At 48.0% G+C, this 22,196-nt stretch overlaps 1 protein-coding gene across 1 annotated transcript in view; it reads left to right on the top strand.

Annotated features, from left to right (window-relative positions):
• The window catches only part of LOC134965880 (G protein-activated inward rectifier potassium channel 2-like), a 214,769-nt gene that overhangs the window by 53,772 nt on the left and 138,801 nt on the right, over window positions 1–22,196 (top strand). The window contains exon 2 of the mRNA XM_063942270.1: window positions 3,871–3,909. The gene's annotated coding sequence lies outside the window, so the exon portion shown is untranslated. The remainder of the gene's footprint in view (window positions 1–3,870; window positions 3,910–22,196) is intronic.

The following is a 22,196-nucleotide window of genomic DNA, read 5'->3' on the forward strand; positions in this document are numbered from 1 at the left end:
ATGCTGTTAAACCGGGGCTCAATGGCAGTTGGTGTAACTCCTCTATTTGAATTTTGGTCTGCACTGTAGCCCCAACTCTGGAGCCACCACTTCTTTTAACACTTTTTGTGCTTCAACACCTAATAAAGCCTGCACAAATCATAGTGTTTCTGTGTAGGGGTATGGGAAGGGAATTCCCTTGGGCTTTTCACTTCTAATTGAGTAAGGAGTAAGGGGAGAGGAATAAGGGAGGAAGAGCAATGGAGGATGAGTTAAATGAGGATGAGTAAGGGAGAATGAGCAAGGGATGGTGAGTAAGGGATGATGAGTAAGGAAAAATTAGTAAGGAAGGATAAGTATGAGCAAGGGATGATGAGTAACAGGATTGGTAAGGGAGGATGAGCAAGAGAGGATGAGTAAGTGATGATGAGTAAGGAAATATGAGTTAGGGAGGGGGAGTAAGGGAGGATGAGTAAGGGAGGGGGAGTAAGGAATGATGAGCAAGGAAGGATGAGTAAGAGGGGATGTGTAAAGGAATATGAGAAAGGCAGGGTGAGTAAGGGGGGATGAGCAAGGGAGGATGAGTAAAGGAGTTTGAGCAAGGAAGGATGAGTAAGTGAGGATGAGTAAGAGAGAATGAGTAAGGAAGGATGAGCAAGGGAGGATGAGTAAGGAAATATGAGTAAGGGAGGGGGAACAAGGGAAGGGGAATAAGAGAGGATGAGTAAGGGTAGGCTTAACATACTATCCCTTTAAACTGGGACGCTCATGGATTTTACAGGTGCTGTGGTTAATTAAAACCAGGGGAATTGCAGGATTAAAGTCAGCCAGTTACAGAACCTGTGTAATTCATTAGTGTCCCAGTTTAAAGGGATGGATTGGTAAGGAAGACTGAGTAAGGGATAATGAGTTAGGATATATGAGTAAGGGGGGATGAGCAAGGAAGGATGAGTAAGAGAGAATAAGTAAGCGAGGATGAGCAAGGGGGGAAGAGCAAGGAACGATGAGAAAGGAAGGATGAGTAAGGAAGGGTGAATAATAGATTGTGAGTAAAGGAGAATGAGCAAGGAAGGATGAGTAAGTGAGGATGAGCAAAGAAGGATGAGCAAGAGAGGAAGAACAAGGAAGGATGAGTAAGGAAGGGTAAATAATGGAGGGTGAGTAAAGGAGAATGAGCAAGGAAGGATGAGTAAGTGAGGATGAGCAAAGAAGGATGAGCAAGAGAGGAAGAACAAGGAAGGATGAGTAAGGAAGGGTAAATAATGGAGGGTGAGTAAAGGAGAATGAGCAAGGAAGGATGAGGAAGGGAGGATGAGTAGAGAGAAGTGACTGACGTATCTGAGAGTAACCGGTTGGATAGCCATAGTGGCAGAATAGGGATGTATAAGGTATAAATGGTCTTTGTAGAGAAAGTGGGTCAAGCATTTGTGCAAAGGCCGCTCAAGTACTTTGGTTTTCCAGTCTCTCACATATACACAGTACACCAGTACATAGGAAGGTTTGTAGCCAATAAACCTTTTATACTATGGTCCAACCCAAAATGACCTCACTCTAGCCTTCTCAAGGGCCCTACACACTGGCCGACATGACTGCACGATATGAACGATCTCGTTCATTAATGAACGAGATAACATTCATATCGTGCAGTATGGAGGCTCCAGCGATGAACGATGCGCGACCCCGCGCTCGTTCATTGCTGGTCCCCCGTCGGCTGTACATTGCAGGCCAATATGGACGATCTCGTCCATATTTGCCTGCACTTCAATGCAGCCGGGTGACGGGGGGAGTGAAGAAATTTCACTCCCCCCGTCACTGCCACTCCGTCGCCGGGTCACCCGTCGGCCGTATCCGCCGTCGGGCAGCTCGGCGGCGGATCGGCCAGTGTGTAGGGCCGATCACCTTTATGCTACAACTTCCAGTGTTATGCATAGATGCACTCTCCCATCTCCTGCATGAAGGCAATCTACCAAAGTGTCTTCTGTATATTAACATTTCATTCCTCTCCCCAAGCCTAGATTGGATTTGATCTATTTATACTGTTAGGGGTTGCGATGTGTCCCTTTACTCTTGTTTGTATAGCATGGTAACTGTTCCCCTTCCTAGTGATTGGATAGGCTACACCTGCACTGACCTTGGCTCAACTGCCCCCACTTTTGTAGATCACAGGTGCGCTTTACTTCTTCTGTATGCTCCCACCTCACTATTGTCCTCAATAAGAGAGATACAGAAAGGCACTAATTACCTGTGAGCGGGACCTTAGGATTGGAAGCCCAGGATGATGATTTGGTGCTTTGTGTGAGCAATGAAAGACTCCGCGGCCCGCGGGGAGACAGAGCTTTAGGTATTCTGAGAGATCACTGCAAGTTTCCTATATATTGATTTACTGCCGAAGCTTCTTCTTTACACAGCAAAGGCTTAAGATCTTACATGAAGGGGATTTGCCTGAACACTAGTCAATTATTAATATTGAAACCTGACTTACAAGTTCCAGCCGTCAGCAATTGCAGATTGACTAGAAAATAATGTATTTCTGCTTTTCTCCTTGCAAATTAGAGCTCTGCGCAAATTCATCCTCGGGTTTTGGTTTTGGAAAAAGCACCCTCAAATGTTTCGGTTTTTGATTTCGGTTTAAAATCAATAAAAAATTGATAATCATCGATAAAAAAAAACAGCTAAAATTATGTAAGTTTTGCAATCCAAAATTCGTATTTAAAGTCCAAATTCCAAACCGTGGAAAATCCGAACTGGGACTCGGTTCAGATCTTATCTTCTTGAGAGATCCGGACCGGGTTTTGGTTCGGTTGGAAGCCACAAGATTTGTGTGAATCTGAATTTCTGGAGAACCGAATAAAATAAATGAAAATATGTAAGATACATGAATCGTCCAAATCGTAGTATTCAGACGCTAGAACAAGTATAAAAATTTCAAATCCTAAAAGCAAAATATTGTCAGTATCACAGACTGTTGTCTTCCAAGAGAACCAGGGAGGATGAGGTCCAGTGCGGGATGTGTGTGTGTATAGGGGAACGTGGTACCGTGAAATACAGCATTACACCACAGGACGGGGCCTTAGTGATGCCACTCCAAGTGAATGGAACAGTGGCCGGGATCTGGAAGTATTTTCTACTTTCCTTGGACCCTGGGAGACCAGGCAAGTATGTCTTGCTGCCAGCCATGTAAAAATATTGCGATTTTACCCATGCAATTGCACTGCATGCCATCATTGCTGAGCTCTGATGTGTTTGCGCCCTTCTGCCGCGGTTAAGGGTTAAAGCGCACATGTGACGGGTGAGAGACTCTAGTTTTTCTGCTTAGAAGTCCTTGAGCCACTCCTGTGCCTCTCATCATAGACAGGACAGAGCATTCATCATCACAGAGGGGGTTATTAGCACAGAGGAGAAATCACACTCCCAGGAGTAGATGAAGCGCACAGAATGTATACTTATATTATCAGTCCTGCAGGACGCTGCTGGGAGCCGATATTATCCATCAGCCGGAGGAGAATTGCACCATCCCTGCCAGCTGTCCTGCTGTATATTGGATGAGTGTATTTCTCTACAGTTATACACCTATCTCTCTATTTTCTGTATCAGGGTGGTCATTCCGAGTTGTTCGCTCGGTAATTTTCTTCGCATCACAGCGATTTTCCGCTAACTGCGTGTAACCCCTCCCCTAATACTCTAATTATTGGACTTATCACTAAGGGATGATTACTTGGTAGTTGTGCCTCCACCCAAGCCGATTATCTAGGCTTGCCTGGGTAAGCCCCTCCTTTTCTTTGTGTCCTTTATATGTACTCTAAATTCAAATTTATCTATATCATAACTGTATATATGTGTACATTCCTCTCAGTATACTATTATACCTTTGTTTTCTGTTTCCACTTCCAGGGTCTCCAGATGGAATTTCAAAATTCACATTAGAACATGGTAAGTATAAACACATGAATTTATTTATCCCATACAACTATTTCCCTTTCAGGAACCTATACAAGTTGTCTGCATGCATACACAAAAATTACCTTAAGGCTAGTATGAGAGTGACCCGGGTACTCTTAAAATAGTAGTGCACTACAACCGGCCAATAAAACTCATAAAAATGAAGCAGTAACTTATATTAAATATTTAACACCAAGTCCTTAGCAAAATAACATTCTCCTCTCCTTTCTTAGTTGATGTGTGAAGTGATGATCTCAATGCTGAATGTTACTGTAGCAAATCCTGTGACATATGTTGCAATATATTGCCAACTATGTTTCTCTTTTGACGATTGGATAAAGGTGTCTTTTCTGAAGTTGTAACAGACATCAGCTTTCTATTACTATCCAAGCAACATACAGAGGGACTATAGCTGAATAATTCTATACTTAACTCCTTAGAAATTTTAGAGTTTCATAACCCTGGCTGCTGTGCTCCTTTAATAAATGCCTGCTCTAGTATTTCCAGTCATTAATGTCCTGTCTGTGTATGCAGCCTAATTAAATGCACTAACACTTTAAATCCGGGATGCTGCATTAACGCCTCCCTAACTCTTCTCCTCGGACCAGCTGACAGTCCTGTGGGATGACTTCAATAATATAGATATATATATATTACACCTTTAGATTAAAGTGCTATAAGTTAATGCTTGAACCGAAATGCCAGGCTATAATAGTGTTGGTTATTCACTTACTATCCACTGAGATATAGTTTATGTGGATATGCACCTGTGTCCACCTGACATCCTTATGCTTATAGTTATCTATTTAGAATGGTGCTAAGGATTGCCTAGCGCTGAAGATTCTTGTGCTTAGATTAGGTGTGCAAAAGGTGTAAGATGCTGGGGTTTGTTCACTCACGCTTTAGTTGTACTGATGCGGTGCTGAGTGCTCCCCCGACTCCTCCTCCTTTTCTATGACACAGCGCAAGGTGGGCGGAGATCCCCCTCTTCATTACTCCAACACTTCACTTCGCTGTCTTAGCAACCAGAGTGGCTTCGCTGGTTGCTATGGGCCGTCACTCCCACTAGAGGCACTCCTCCTCTTCCCCTGTCAGCCTCGGGGACACCGCTACACTCGCCGCCTGAGTCCCGCTGTCGCTGCTGTAGCCAGCCTCGGCACTCCTCAGCTGGGACCAGCGCCGGACCTCTTCCGCTTGTCCGAGCCGGACCTCACGGCTCTCGGATCAGCAGGTGTCCACGGCAGCTCCGGCGCAATGGTGAGTACATCGACAGCACTCACGCGGCCGCCTGTCAGCGCCTCTCCGTCTGCCCTGCTCCGGTCACATCACCTGGACTCTGCTGTCAGCTGTGACAATATACAGCTCTGTCAGCTGCACAGGAGATCCAGGTGTGTACTCTCACATGGGGAACCGCAGTCTGTCTAGCGCTGGCGGGAGCGTTATTTATACTCTTCTAAGCTACGGCTCGTGCCCCCCTTCTTCCCGCCTAAGCCTCGAGCTATACCCCCCCGGTCAGTGGCGCTGTATGGCTCGTGGGGCGCTCGTGGCATTCTAGAGCTTTCTGTCAGGGCTGTTAGTGCCTGACAGAATGATCACCGACCACAATGAATGAATCCCTATAGCCTCTCCCTCTCTGTCTCTTTAGTGCTACGTTACCACAGGCTAAAATGTCAAACACATGCACCCATACACATAAACTATACATATACATTTAATAAATAAAGTACATATATTTATCCCCTCCAAATCCATCTATATACATATATATATATTTATATTTCAATATAGAAAGAGTATTGTCCACACTCACGTCTTCAGAAAACATTGCTGGGGTGACTTCCAGATAATTGGGATCAAAGTCCCACTCCAATATAAATCCAACAAAAAAGGCAGGAGCACTCACCAGTCTTCAAAGTAGTAAAATTGGTTTTTATTCAGATCATTAGTGCAGGAATCAAATCGACGTTTCGGTCTGCATGTAGACAAAGGTCTACATGCAGACCGAAACGTCGATTTGATTCCTGCACTAATGATCTGAATAAAAACCAATTTTACTACTTTGAAGACTGGTGAGTGCTCCTGCCTTTTTTGTTGGATTTATATTTCAATATATATATATATATAATACATATTACACATATATATATATATATATACATACATATATATTCTATTACACACCTATATTTTTATTATGAAATTTCTCCTAACACAATATATTTATATGAACATCAGGCATTGAATTGTAAATGAACCAAACATTTCTTATAATATCAATAAATATTAATTTAATGCTAAACTATCGGTAATAAATAATATTCATGTTACATGCGCATGCGCAATGTTCGCACTGCGACTGCACCAAGTAAATTTGCTATGAAGTTTGGTATTTTACTCACGGCATTACGAGGTTTTTTCTTCGTTCTGGTGATCGTAATGTGATTGACAGGAAGTGGGTGTTTCTGGGCGGAAACTGGCCGTTTTATGGGTGTGTGCGAAAAAACGCTACCGTTTCTGGGAAAAACGCGGGAGAGGCTGGAGAAACGGAGGAGTGTCTGGGCGAATGCTGGGTGTGTTTGTGACGTCAAACCAGGAACGACAAGCACTGAACTGATCGCACTGGCAGAGTAAGTCTCGAGCTACTCAGAAACTGCACAGAGAAGTCTTTTCGCAATATTGCGAATCTTTCGTTCGCAATTTTGCTAAGCTAAGATTCACTCCCAGTAGGCGGTGGCTTAGCGTGTGCAATGCTGCTAAAAGCAGCTTGCGAGCGAACAATTCGGAATGAGGGCCCATATCCCATCTGACATATCCTGACAAGGCGCGCCGGTACACTAGGCTGGGTTCTATAAAAAAGAAAAAAAATTCAAACCATCATGTATAGCAATTATATACAGAGGAAAAAATGTAGAAAAAAAATATTAATCATAAAAATGATTATACATAGAAAACTATAATGTGTCTAGTAGACAACAAAACCACAGCAGCCAGAGCTAGCCATTGTGTGTGAGAGACTTATATCAATCTCTGTACTGTATGCCTATGACATCATTAAACCACCACACACATTGGGCCTAATTCAAGGTTAATTGCAAAACAACATTTTCCTCTAATGGGCAAAACCATGTTCACTGCAGGGGGGACAGATATATCATGTGCAGAGAGAGTTAGATTTGGGTGGGGTGTGTTCAAACTGAAATCTAAATTTCAGTGTAAAAATAAAGCAGCCAGTATTTACCATGCACAGAAACAATATAACCAATCTTGCCTACCCTCCCGGAAAGGCCGGGAGGCTCCTGAAAATTGGGTGGCCCTCCCAGCCCCCCCCCCCCCCCCGCACACACACACACCCCCCCCCCGTGTCCCGCTTTTGCTGGCAGCCCCCGCACTGCCACTCGGCCGCCCACAGCACAGAACAAGTAAGCGGTCCGAGGCAATTTGCGTCATCGTAGCTCCGCCCCCCGCTGTACAGTGCCTGTTTTCTCGCCAAAACCATGCTGCACTGCAGGTGGGACAAATGTAACATGTGCAGAGAGATTTAGGTTTGGCCAGTATTTATCCTGCACGGAAACAATATACCCCAACCAAGTCTCAATCTCTCTGCACATGTTACATCTGCCCCTTCTACAGTGCAGCATGGTTTTGCCCAGTGGCTTGCTTTTTTTGCTTTATAGGTTGACAGGTAAAAGGTACACATTAGAAAAGGTTGACACAATGAAAATGTCAACATGAAAAGGGTCGACATAAAAAGTTGACACTTTTTTATTGTTTTGGGTGTCATTTTCAATGTTAACCCACATGGAGCCCTAATCAGTGTAACCGCACCCCCTGGCATGGTTCGCTTCACTCACACTGCTTCGGGCAGGTTACTATTCTCGATCGTAGTCCTCGTGGATGGAAAAGTACGAAAAAGTTTGAAAAAAAACCTTGTGTCAACCATATGTGCATTGACCTTTAGTCATGTCGGCCATTTTAACTTGTGGACCTTTTGTACTTGTCGACATTAAGCACTGGCTCCCTTTTACATGTTGACCTTTTGTACCTGTGGCTAAGTGGTGTCGGAATGGGGGCGGGGCAAGTGGGCAGCATGCCCTTTCAAACATGAAGGAGGTGCAGGCGCTGGGGAGGGGGAGCGCTTACCTCCGGATCCCCGCTGAGATAAAAAGTCTGCCGCCGATGCCACAGCGTGCTGCCCCCTGTCCTGTTCCAGCCAATTCTTCACCACTGACGCATTACTGGGAGGAGGCGGGGATGTCCCAGCATGGCCACGCCTCCTCCCAGTAATGCATCCCTGATGAGTGAAGAGCTGACCAGGACAAGTGGCAGGACATGTGGCAGCAGGAATCGGCTCCAGTGGCGGCAGCTTTTTTACAGTAGGAGTCTCCATGGGGACCCGAGGTAAGTTCTCCCTGCACGGGAGGGGGGGGGGGATGCAAAAAAGGATATTTTACTATGCACCCCCACCACAAACCATTGCTGCGCCCCTGCTGTGGACCAAATGTATGTCAACCTTGTGGGGTTGACCTATTGACTGTTGACCTACTCAACCAGTTACCCAGATCATATCTATTTTCCATGAATGTTTGGAAGGCTCTCGAATTTTGGGGAACACTCCAGGCAGGGGCGTATCTAGGGAGGAGGTGGCCCGTGTGCAGGCTCCATCTGGACCCCTCTCTAGCCGGCAGCACTGTAGCTCTGGGCACTAGGGTCACTATGGGGCCTCTGGTGCTGTCCAAGTGCCTAGAGTGCGTGCGCAGATGTCCGGGAAGATGGCGCGGCAGCCATTTCCCAGTGATTTCTGCAGCACTGTTGCTGCGCCGCGGGACTCCGGAGGGTAAGTATTAAAAATAATAGGTTCAGGGTATGCAGTGTGGGCCCCCTGGACCCCAGGGGGCCCACATTTGATTATGAAGTTATTCATTTCCAATCTGTAAATAATTCAGACATCAGAGGGATCAATCTCGGCATTTCCCTATAAGACATCTATCGGTACAAACACCTGATCTTTCTGAACGACAGATTTATACAAATCATTGATATATATATATATAAACAATTCTCCTTTTAAACACAGAAAAATCAATATTTCAACAGCTGGGTTCTCACACTACCATTTAAAAGCAATTTCTAGGGACTCAGCGGATAAGAAATCAATGGAAAGGACATTATTCTAATGATATATATTGAATGCAGAACAATATGTAGCAAGCTCTATCACCGCCAGAAACACCTCAATTGCACATTTTTCTAAAACAAGTGCTGGATGCTATTACAGTGTATTACATGTATTATAATGGAATATATTACTCTTGTAAATAATATATGACCAGCTAAACGCTTGTAATTAGCCACGGTGTGCCTCGTTAGTCGGTGCGCTGTGCTAATAAGGGATAATGTCTATTTACAAACACTTGCTGGATACCATGTCACTGACTCAGGTATTCAGACCATAAATACAAACTGAATATATACAGTATGATGCTGTGCAGAGACTGGGAAGTGGACGTTAGCTCTGAATGTTCATTGAAATATTCTACAGGTATCTCCAAACATGTTGTATTCTACTGTGGGTCAAATGACGCAGGCCTTTTCCTAACTGTCCTCTCCTGGGTCTGAAAAACGGCAGGAGACGATTATTTGGTACTTTATCTCTCTCCACTTTAAGACTTGATACATCTCCCCCAAAGCATAGGAAGTACAGAGCGAATATGGAGAGGCTTTTAATGATCTTTAATGAATTGTTTCATGTGTATAGACTGGCGAAAATCCCTGTACTTCACTTCAATTTATTGTCATTGTAAGAAATGAAAAATTCTGCTGAGCAGTAATCGTATTGTCCTGCGGCTTGGAACCTGACATTCTGCAAACATTCCATACAGCCAGGGGCGTAGCCAGAACTTTGTGGGCCCCATAGCAACATTTTGGAGGGCCCCCCGTCCCAATGCTTCTAGAGAGACACTTCTCTGCAGCAGTTGTTAATTTTATGCCCTATAATAGTGCCCTAGTTCATTTTCTGGACCATAGTAGAGCCTTATTTAATGTTATGCCCCATAGTAGTGCCCTAGTTTCTCTTATGAATCGCAGTAGTGTATAAGTTCACCCTATGTCACATTTCAGAGCTGCCAGTACACATTATGCCACACAGTACTCCCAATTCACATTATGATATATAGTGCTCCCCATCAGAGGCGTCTCCGGGTGTGGTGACACCCGGAGCGCACTCTGTATTAGCACACACCCCCCTCAGCCCGCTGAAGCCGCGGGCGTCCAAAAGGGGGTGTGGCCTAATTTAAAAGGGGTGTGGCCTCGCTGACATTTTCTCCTTCGTTCCGGGGGCATGTCCAGCTTCCTCGAAGATGCTGGCTGCCCCCGGAGACTTGTCAGCTTGCAGTGCCGGCTCTTATCTGTGACAGGAGCTGAGTGCTGCAGGAGATTATCTCACTGCAGCACTCTGCTCCTGTCACTACAGAAGAGCTGGCACTTTGGTGTCACCCGCACCCGCCTTCTGACGCCACTGCTCCCCATTCATATTGTGCCTCATTACAGAGTCCCGGTTCATATTATATAACATTATAATGCCCTCCAGTTCATTTTATACCACACTACAATGAGCAGGTTCAGGGGCATACCTAGATATATTGTAGACCCCAAAGAAAAAGTTTGAAAAAACTCCTATGTACCACCCAATAGCAAAAAATGTATATAACACATGTAACTGTGACAGGGAATGTGGGCCCCTCTCAGCTCTGGGCCCCATAGCAGCGGCACTCCCTGCACCTATGGCAGCTACACCCTGTATATAACACATGTAACTGTGACAGGGAAGGTGGCCCCTCTCAGTTCTGGCCCCATAGCAGCTGCACTCCCTGCACCTATGGTAGCTACACCCTGTATATAACACATGTAACTGTGACAGGGAAGGTGGCCCCTCTCAGCTCTGGCCCCATAGCAGCTGCACTCCCTGCAACCTATGGTAGCTACACCCCTGCATACCTCCCAACTGTCCCGTTTTCAGCGGGACAGTCTCGCTATTCGGACCCTGTCCCGCTGTCCCACCCGCGGGCAGCAGTGTCCCGCGGGTGGGGGGGCAGTTGGGGCGAGGCTTTGATCACCCGCTGCTCTGCTCTGCATAGCAGCCGGTGATCACTGAATGCATGCTGTGCGCACGGCATGTATTCAGAGCTAGGAGGGGAGCGGGGACTGCCCAGCTGCTCGGGGAGTGCTGGGCACGCCCCCAAAAGGCAAAAAAACAGGCCATTTGGTGTGGCCACGCCCACTCGAGTGAGGTCACGCCCATCATGAGCGAGGCCACACACCCTTTCTGGGTCGGCGCGCGGAGAGTCCCGCTTTAAACCAGGCAAAAGTTGGGAGGTATGCCCCTGTATGTAACACATGTAACTGTGACAGGGAAGGTGGCCTCTCTCAGCTCTGGGCCCCATAGCAGCTGCACTGCCTGCACCTATGTTAGCTACACCCCTGTATATAACACATATAACTGTGACAGGGAAGGTGGCCTCTCTCAGCTCTGTGCCCCATAGCAGCTGCACTGCCTGCACCTATGGTAACTACACCCTGTATATAACACATGTAACTGTGACAGGGAAGGTGCCCCTCTCAGCTCTGGCCCCATAGCAGCTGCACTCCCTGCACCTATGGCAGCTACACCCTGTATATAACACATGTAACTGTGACAGGGAAGGTGGCCCCTCTCAGCTCTGGCCCCATAGCAGCTGCACTCCCTGCACCTATGGCAGCTACACCCTGTATATAACACATGTAACTGTGACAGGGAAGGTGGCCCCTCTCAGCTCTGGGCCCCATAGCAGCTGCACTCCCTGCACCTATGGTAGCTACACCCCTGTATATAGTACAAGTAACTGTGACAGGGAAGGTGGCCCCTCTCAGCTCTGGGCCTCATAGCAGCTGCACTCCCTGCACCTATGGTAGCTACACCCCTGTATATAACAAATGTAACTGTGACAGGGAAGGTGGCCCCTCTCAGCTCTGGGACCCATAGCAGCTGCACTCCCTGCACCTATGGTAGCTACACCCCTGTATATAACACATGTAACTGTGACAGGGAAGGTGGCCCCTCTCAGCTCTGGGACCCATAGCAGCTGCACTCCCTGCACCTATGGTAGCTACACCCTGTATATAACACATGTAACTGTGACAGGGAAGGAGGCCTCTCTCAGCTCTGGGCCCCATAGCAGCTGCACTGCCTGCTCCTATGGTAGCTACACCCTGTATATAACACATGTAACTGTGACAGGGAAGGAGGCCTCTCTCAGCTCTGGGCCCCATAGCAGCTGCACTGCCTGCTCCAATGGTAGCTACACCCTGTATATAACACATGTAACTGTGACAGGGAAGGTGGCCCCTCTCAGCTCTGGGCTCCATAGCAGCTGCACTCCCTGCACCTATGGTAGCTACACCCTGTATATAACACATGTAACTGTGACAGGGAAGGTGGCCCCTCTCAGCTCTGGCCCCATAGCAGCTGCACTCCTTGCACCTATGGTAGCTACACCCTGTATATAACACATGTAACTGTGACAGGGAAGGTGACCCCTCTCAGCTCTGGGATCCATAGCAGCTGCACAGGGAGCTACACCCTGTATAACACATGTAACTGTGACAGGGAAGGTGGCCTCTCTCAGCTCTGGGCCCCATAGCAGCTGCATTTCCTGCACCTATGGTAGCTACACCCTGTATATAACACATATAACTGTGACAGGGAAGGTGGTCCCTCTCAGCTCTGGCCCCATAGCAGCTGCACTCCCTGCACCTATGGTAGCTACACCCTGTATATAACACATGTAACTGTGACAGGGAAGGTGGCCCCTCTCAGCTCTGGCCCCATAGCAGCTGCACTCCCTGCACCTATGGTAGCTACACCCTGTATATAATAGTGATGTGCACCTGAAATTTTTCGGGTTTTGTGTTTTGGTTTTGGGTTCGGTTCCGTGGCCGTGTTTTGGGTTCGGACGCGTTTTGGCAAAACCTCACCGAATTTTTTTTGTCGGATTCGGGTGTGTTTTGGATTCGGGTGTTTTTTTCAAAAAACCCTAAAAAACAGCTTAAATCATAGAATTTGGGGGTCATTTTGATCCCATAGTATTATTAACCTCAATAACCATAATTTCCACTAATTTTCAGTCTATTCTGAACACCTCACACCTCACAATATTATTTTTAGTCCTAAAATTTGCACCGAGGTCGCTGGATGGCTAAGCTAAGTGACCCTAGTGGCCGACACAAACACCTGGCCCATCTAGGAGTGGCACTGCAGTGTCACGCAGGATGGCCCTTCAAAAAATACTCCCCAAACAGCACATGACGCAAAGAAAAAAAGAGGCGCAATGAGGTAGCTGTGTGACTAAGCTAAGCGACCCTAGTGGCCGACACAAACACCTGGCCCATCTAGGAGTGGCACTGCAGTGTCACGCAGGATGGCCCTTCAAAAAAATACTCCACAAACAGCACATGACGCAAAGAAAAATGAAAGAAAAAAGAGGTGCAAGATGGAATTGTCCTTGGGCCCTCCCACCCACCCTTATGTTGTAAAAACAGGACATGCACACTTTAACGAACCCATCATTTCAGCGACAGGGTCTGCCACACGACTGTGACTGAAATGACTGGTTGGTTTGGCCCCCCACCAAAAAAGAAGCAATCAATCTCTCCTTGCACAAACTGGCTCTACGGAGGCAAGATGTCCACCTCATCATCATCGTCCGATTCATCACCCCTTTCACTGTGTACATCCCCCTCCTCACAGATTATTAATTCGTCCCCACTGGAATCCACCATCTCAGGTCCCCGTGTACTTTCTGGAGGCAATTGCTGCTGGTGAATGTCTCCATGGAGGTATTGATTATAATTCATTTTAATGAACATCATCTTCTCCACATTTTCTGGAAGTAACCTCGTACGCCGATTGCTGACAAGGTGAGCGGCGGCACTAAACACTCTTTCGGAGTACACACTGGAGGGAGGGCAACTTAGGTAGAATAAAGCCAGTTTGTGCAAGGGCCTCCAAATTGCCTCTTTTTCCTGCCAGTATACGTACGGACTGTCTGACGTGCCTACTTGGATGCGGTCACTCATATAATCCTCCACCATTCTGTCAATGGTGAGAGAATCATATGCAGTGATAGTAGACGACTTGTCAGTAATCGTTGGCAGGTCCTTCAGTCCGGACCAGATGTCAGCATCAGCAGTCGCTCCAGACTGCCCTGCATCACCGCCAGCGGGTGGGCTCGGAATTCGTAGATGGATGGATAGTATAGTATTATATTACTTATGGACGACGAGTGACGACACAGAGGTAGGTACAGCCGTGGCCTACCGTACTGCTGCTTATATATATAATATACTGTATAACGGACCTGGTGGACACTGTCAGCAGACTGCTAAACTAGTATGAAGAAAAAAACAACAAAACAGGTATACAATGTAGATGGATGGATAGTATAGTATTATATTACTTATGGACGACGAGTGCACTGACGACACAGAGGTAGGTACAGCCGTGGCCTACCGTACTGCTGCTTATATATATAATATACTGTATAACGGACCTGGTGGACACTGTCAGCAGACTGCTAAACTAGTATGAAGAAAAAAAAAACACCACAGGTATACAATGTAGATGGATGGATAGTATAGTATTATATTACTTATAGACGACGAGTGACTGACGACACAGAGGTAGGTACAGCCGTGGCCTACCGTAATGCTGCTTATATATATAATGTACTGTATAACGGACCTGGTGGACACTGTCAGCAGACTGCTAAACTAGGATGAAGAAAAAAAAAAACACCACAGGTATACAATGTAGATGGATGGATAGTATAGTATTATATTACTTATGGACGACGAGTGACGACACAGAGGTAGGTACAGCCGTGGCCTACCGTACTGCTGCTTATATATATAATATACTGTATAACGGACCTGGTGGACACTGTCAGCAGACTGCTAAACTAGTATGAAGAAAAAAACAACAACACAGGTATACAATGTAGATGGATGGACCTTAAAAACATATCCAAAATACGCCCTTATCTTACACAAGACACTGCAAAAACTCTAATCCATGCACTCATCATCTCCCGCATTGATTATTGTAATAGTCTCCTTACTGGTCTTCCCAAACATAGGCTATCACCACTTCAATCCATTTTAAATGCAGCTGCGAGGCTAATCTTCCTCGCCAGACGTTCTTCATCTGCTGATCCGCTCTGTCAGTCCCTCCATTGGTTACCGGTATTCTACCGTGTCAAATATAAAATACTTTTACTTACATACAAGGCTATTAACCAAACTGCACCATCATACATCTCCTCACTCATCTCAAAATATCTCCCTACCAGACCTCTCCGCTCTGCACAAGATCTGCGTCTCTCATCCACATGTATTACCTGTTCCCACTCAAAATTACAGGACTTTACCCGGGCTTCACCCACTCTGTGGAATGCACTCCCACGCACAATAAGACTTTCCTCTAGTCTCCAAACCTTTAAACGTTCTCTGAAAACTCATCTCTTCAGACAAGTTACATCCCCTCTGTACAGTCCACATAAACTCACATTTTGTCTTCCAACATTGCTGGGTGATCATATCATATACAACCCATTAAGAACCTAGCAACCTGGGGAACCATTATGTGACAAGTAGCATCTATCCTTGTGTATCAATGCCTATTTCCCTATAGATTGTAAGCTTGCGAGCAGGGCCTTCCTACCTCTGTCTGTCTGTCTGTCTTTGCCCAGTTTTGTTCTATAATTGTTGTTCTAATTGTAAAGCGCAACGGAATATGCTGCGCTATATAAGAAACTGCTAATAAATAAATAAATATAGTATTATATTACTTATGGACGATGAGTGCACTGACGACACAGAGGTAGGTACAGCCGTGGCCTACCGTACTGCTGCTTATATATATAATATACTGTATAACGGACCTGGTGGACACTGTCAGCAGACTGCTAAACTAGTATGAAGGGAAAAAAAACACCACAGGTACACAATGTAGATGGATGGATAGTATAGTATTATATTACTTATGGACGACGAGTGCACTGACGACACAGAGGTAGGTACAGCCGTGGCCTACCGTACTGCTGCTTATATATATAATATACTGTATAACGGACCTGGTGGACACTGTCAGTAGACTGCTAAACTAGTATGAAGAAAAAAAGAAAAAAAACAGGAGTGTTTTTCAGGCAGACAAACGTATACTGGACTGGTGGTCACTGTCAGCAAAACTGTGCACTGTACTCCTGCTATAACTGCTCCCCAGTCCCCACAATTAGGCAGTGTGAGCAGAGCAGTGCACTCAGCACAGATATATCATGCAGCAGTGCAGCACACTGAGTGAGCACAGATATGGTGGAGCGTTTTTTTTTCAGGCAGAGAAACAAACAAAGGATTAAACTCACTGGTGGTATAATCAAAACCCTGCACTGTACTCCCTAACAGCTGCTCCCCGTCCCCAATCCTCCCCACAATTATACGTAAGTCACTCAGTCTTTATACTCAGTCTTTTTCTACTATAACGGAGAGGACGCCAGCCACGTCCTCTCCCTATCAATCTCAATGCACGTGTGAAAATGGCGGCGACGCGCGGCTCCTTATATAGAATCCGAATCTCGCGAGAATCCGACAGCGGGATGATGACGTTCGGGCGCGCTTGGGTTAACCGAGCAAGGCGGGAGGATCCGAGTCGCTCGGACCCGTGTAAAAAAAAGGTGAAGTTCGGGCGGGTCGGATTCCGAGGATCCGAACCCGCTCATCACTAGTATATAACACATGTAACTGTGACAGGGAAGGTGGCCCTTCTCAGCTCTGGGCTCCATAGCAGCTGCACTGCCTGCACCTATGGTAGCTACACCCTGTATATAACACATGTAACTGTGACAGGGAAGGTGGCTCCTCTCAGCTCTGGCCCCATAGCAGCTGCACTCCCTGCACCTATGGTAGCTACACCCTGTATATAACACATGTAACTGTGACAGGGAAGGTGGCTCCTCTCAGCTCTGGCCCCATAGCAGCTGCACTCCCTGCACCTATGGTAGCTACACCCTGTATATAACACATGTAACTGTGACAGGGAAGGTGGCTCCTCTCAGCTCTGGGCCCCATAGCAGCTGCACTGCCTGCACCTATGGTAGCTACACCCTGTATATAACACATGTAACTGTGACAGGGAAGGTGGCCCCTCTCAGCTCTGGCCCCATAGCAGCTGCATTCCCTGCACCTATGGTAGCTACACCCTGTATATAACACATGTAACTGTGACAGGGAAGGTGGCCATTCTCAGCTCTGGGCTCCATAGCAGCTGCACTGCCTGCTCCTATGGTAGCTACACCCTGTATATAACACATGTAACTGTGACAGGGAAGGTGGCCCCTCTCAGCTCTGGGCCCTATAGCAGCTGCACTCCCTGCACCTATGGTAGCTACACCCCTGTATATAACACATGTAACTGTGACAGGGAAGGTGGCCCTTCTCAGCTCTGGGCTCCATAGCAGCTGCACTCCCTGCACCTATGGTAGCTACACCCTGTATATAACACATGTAACTGTGACAGGGAAGGTGGCTCCTCTCAGCTCTGGGCCCCATAGCAGCTGAACTCCCTGCACCTATGGTAGCTACACCCTGTATATAACACATGTAACTGTGACAGGGAAGGTGGCTCCTCTCAGCTCTGGACCCCATAGCAGCTGCACTTCCTGCACCTATGGTAGCTACACCCTGTATATAACACATGTAACTGTGACAGGGAAGGTGGCCCCTCTCAGCTCTGGGCCCTATAGCAGCTGCACTCCCTGCACCTATGGTAGCTACACCCTGTATATAACACATGTAACTGACAGGGAAGGTGGCCCTTCTCAGCTCTGGGCTCCATAGCAGCTGCACTGCCTGCACCTATGGTAGCTACACCCTGTATATAACACATGTAACTGTGACAGGGAAGGTGGCCCCTCTCAGCTCTGGGCCCCATAGCAGCTGCACTCCCTGCACCTATGGTAGCTACACCCTGTATATAACACATGTAACTGTGACAGGGAAGGTGGCCCTTCTCAGCTCTGGCCCCCATAGCAGCTGCACTGCCTGCACCTATGGTAGCTACACCCTGTATATAACACATGTAACTGTGACAGGGAAGGTGGCCCCTCTCAGCTCTGGGCCCTATAGCAGCTGCACTCCCTGCACCTATGGTAGCTACACCCTGTATATAACACATGTAACTGTGACAGGGAAGGTGGCCCTTCTCAGCTCTGGGCCCTATAGCAGCTGCACTCCCTGCACCTATTTTAGCTACACCCTGTATATAATACATGTAACTGTGACAGGGAAGGTGGCCCTTCTCAGCTCTGGGCCCCATAGCAGCTGTACTCCCTGCACCTATGGTAGCTACACCCTGTATATAACACATGTAACTGTGACAGGGAAGATGGCCCCTCTCAGCTCTGGCCCCATAGCAGCTGCACTCCCTGCACCTATGGTAGCTACACCCTGTATATAACACATGTAACTGTGACAGGGAAGGTGGCCTCTCTCAGCTCTGGCCCCATAGCAGCTGCACTCCCTGCACCTATGGTAGCTACACCCTGTATATAACACATGTAACTGTGACAGGGAAGGTGGCCCTTCTCAGCTCTGGGCCCCATAGCAGCTGTACTCCCTGCACCTATGGTAGCTACACCCTGTATATAACACATGTAACTGTGACAGGGAAGGTGGGCCCCTCTCAGCTCTGGGCCCCATAGCAGCTGCACTGTCTGCACCTATGGTAACTACACCCTGTATATAACACATGTAACTGTGACAGGGAAGGTGGCCCCTCTCAGCTCTGGGCCCCATAGCAGCTGCACTCCCTGCACCTATGGTACCTACACCCTGTATATAACACATGTAACTGTGACAGGGAAGGTGGCCCCTCTCAGCTCTGGGCCCCATAGCAGCTGCAGTACCTGCACCTATGGTACCTACACCCTGTATATAACACATGTAACTGACAGGGAAGGTGGCCACAGCCAGATCTGGGCCCCATAGCAGCTGCACTGCCTGCACCTATGGTAGCTACACCCTGTATATAACACATGTAACTGTGACAGGGAAGGTGGCCCTTCTCAGCTCTGGGCCCCATAGCAGCTGCACTCCCTGCACCTATGGTACCTACACCCTGTATATAACACATGTAACTGTGACAGGGAAGGTGGCCCCTCTCAGCTCTGGGCCCCATAGCAGCTGCACTCCCTGCACCTATGGTAACTACACCCTGTATATAACACATGTAACTGTGACAGGGAAGGTGGCCCCTCCCAGCTCTGGGCTCTATAGCAGCTGCACTCCCTGCACCTATGGTAGCTACACCCTGTATATAACACATGTAACTGTGACAGGGAAGGTGGCCCCTCTCAGCTCTGGGCCCCATAGCAGCTGCACTCCCTGCACCTATGGTACCTACACCCTGTATATAACACATGTAACTGTGACAGGGAAGATGGCCCTTCTCAGCTCTGGGCTCTATAGCAGCTGCACTGCCTGCACCTATGGTAGCTGCGCCCTGTATATAACACGTGTAACTGTGACAGGAAAGGAGGCCCCTCTAAGCTCTGGCCCCATAGCAGCTGCACTCCCTGCACCTATGGTAGCTACACCCTGTATATAACACATGTAACTGTGACAGGGAAGGTGGCTCCTCTCAGCTCTGGGCCCCATAGCAGCTGCACTCCCTGCACCTATGGTAACTACACCCTGTATATAACACATGTAACTGTGACAGGGAAGGTGGCCCCTCCCAGCTCTGGGCTCTATAGCAGCTGCACTCCCTGCACCTATGGTAGCTACACCCTGTATATAACACATGTAACTGTGACAGGGAAGGTGGCCCCTCTCAGCTCTGGGCCCCATAGCAGCTGCACTCCCTGCACCTATGGTACCTACACCCTGTATATAACACATGTAACTGTGACAGGGAAGATGGCCCTTCTCAGCTCTGGGCTCTATAGCAGCTGCACTGCCTGCACCTATGGTAGCTGCGCCCTGTATATAACACATGTAACTGTGACAGGAAAGGTGGCCCCTCTAAGCTCTGGCCCCATAGCAGCTGCACTCCCTACACCTATGGTAGCTACACCCTGTATATAACACATGTAACTGTGACAGGGAAGGTGGCTCCTCTCAGCTCTGGGCCCCATAGCAGCTGCCCTCCCTGCACCTATGGTAACTACACCCTGTATATAACACATGTAACTGTGACAGGGAAGGTGGCTCCTCTCAGCTCTGGGCCCCATAGCAGCTGCACTTCCTGCACCTATGGTAACTACACCCTGTATATAACACATGTAACTGTGACAGGGAAGGTGGCCTCTCCCAGCTCTGGGCCCCATAGCAGCTGCCCTCCCTGCACCTATGGTAACTACACCCTGTATATAACACATGTAACTGTGACAGGGAAGGTGGCTCCTCTCAGCTCTGGGTCCCATAGCAGCTGCACTCCCTGCACCTATGGTAGCTACACCCTGTATATAACACATGTAACTGTGACAGGGAAGGTGGCCCCTCTCAGCTCTGGGCCCCATAACAGCTGCACTCCCTGCCTCTATCGTAGCTACACCCTGTATATAACACATGTAACTGTGACAGGGAAGGTGGCTCCTCTCAGCTCTGGCCCCATAGCAGCTGCACTCCCTGCACCTATGGTACCTACACCCTGTATATAACACATGTAACTGTGACAGGGAAGGTGGCCCCTCTCAGCTCTGGGCCCCATAGCAGCTGCAGTACCTGCACCTATGGTACCTACACCCTGTATATAACACATGTAACTGTGACAGGGAAGGTGGCCACAGCCAGATCTGGGCCCCATAGCAGCTGCACTGCCTGCACCTATGGTAGCTACACCCTGTATATAACACATGTAACTGTGACAGGGAAGGTGGCCCTTCTCAGCTCTGGGCCCCATAGCAGCTGCACTCCCTGCACCTATGGTACCTACACCCTGTATATAACACATGTAACTGTGACAGGGAAGGTGGCCCCTCTCAGCTCTGGGCCCCATAGCAGCTGCACTCCCTGCACCTATGGTAACTACACCCTGTATATAACACATGTAACTGTGACAGGGAAGGTGGCCCCTCCCAGCTCTGGGCTCTATAGCAGCTGCACTCCCTGCACCTATGGTAGCTACACCCTGTATATAACACATGTAACTGTGACAGGGAAGGTGGCCCCTCTCAGCTCTGGGCCCCATAGCAGCTGCACTCCCTGCACCTATGGTACCTACACCCTGTATATAACACATGTAACTGTGACAGGGAAGGTGGCCCCTCTCAGCTCTGGGCTCTATAGCAGCTGCACTGCCTGCACCTATGGTAGCTGCGCCCTGTATATAACACATGTAACTGTGACAGGAAAGGAGGCCCCTCTAAGCTCTGGCCCCATAGCAGCTGCACTCCCTACACCTATGGTAGCTACACCCTGTATATAACACATGTAACTGTGACAGGGAAGGTGGCTCCTCTCAGCTCTGGGCCCCATAGCAGCTGCACTCCCTGCACCTATGGTAACTACACCCTGTATATAACACATGTAACTGTGACAGGGAAGGTGGCCCCTCCCAGCTCTGGGCTCTATAGCAGCTGCACTCCCTGCACCTATGGTAGCTACACCCTGTATATAACACATGTAACTGTGACAGGGAAGGTGGCCCCTCTCAGCTCTGGGCCCCATAGCAGCTGCACTCCCTGCACCTATGGTACCTACACCCTGTATATAACACATGTAACTGTGACAGGGAAGATGGCCCTTCTCAGCTCTGGGCTCTATAGCAGCTGCACTGCCTGCACCTATGGTAGCTGCGCCCTGTATATAACACATGTAACTGTGACAGGAAAGGTGGCCCCTCTAAGCTCTGGCCCCATAGCAGCTGCACTCCCTACACCTATGGTAGCTACACCCTGTATATAACACATGTAACTGTGACAGGGAAGGTGGCTCCTCTCAGCTCTGGGCCCCATAGCAGCTGCCCTCCCTGCACCTATGGTAACTACACCCTGTATATAACACATGTAACTGTGACAGGGAAGGTGGCTCCTCTCAGCTCTGGGCCCCATAGCAGCTGCACTCCCTGCACCTATGGTAACTACACCCTGTATATAACACATGTAACTGTGACAGGGAAGGTGGCCTCTCCCAGCTCTGGGCCCCATAGCAGCTGCCCTCCCTGCACCTATGGTAACTACACCCTGTATATA

This window comes from Pseudophryne corroboree, chromosome 10 (assembly GCF_028390025.1).
Source record: "Pseudophryne corroboree isolate aPseCor3 chromosome 10, aPseCor3.hap2, whole genome shotgun sequence".
NCBI classification, from domain to species: Eukaryota; Metazoa; Chordata; class Amphibia; order Anura; family Myobatrachidae; genus Pseudophryne; species Pseudophryne corroboree.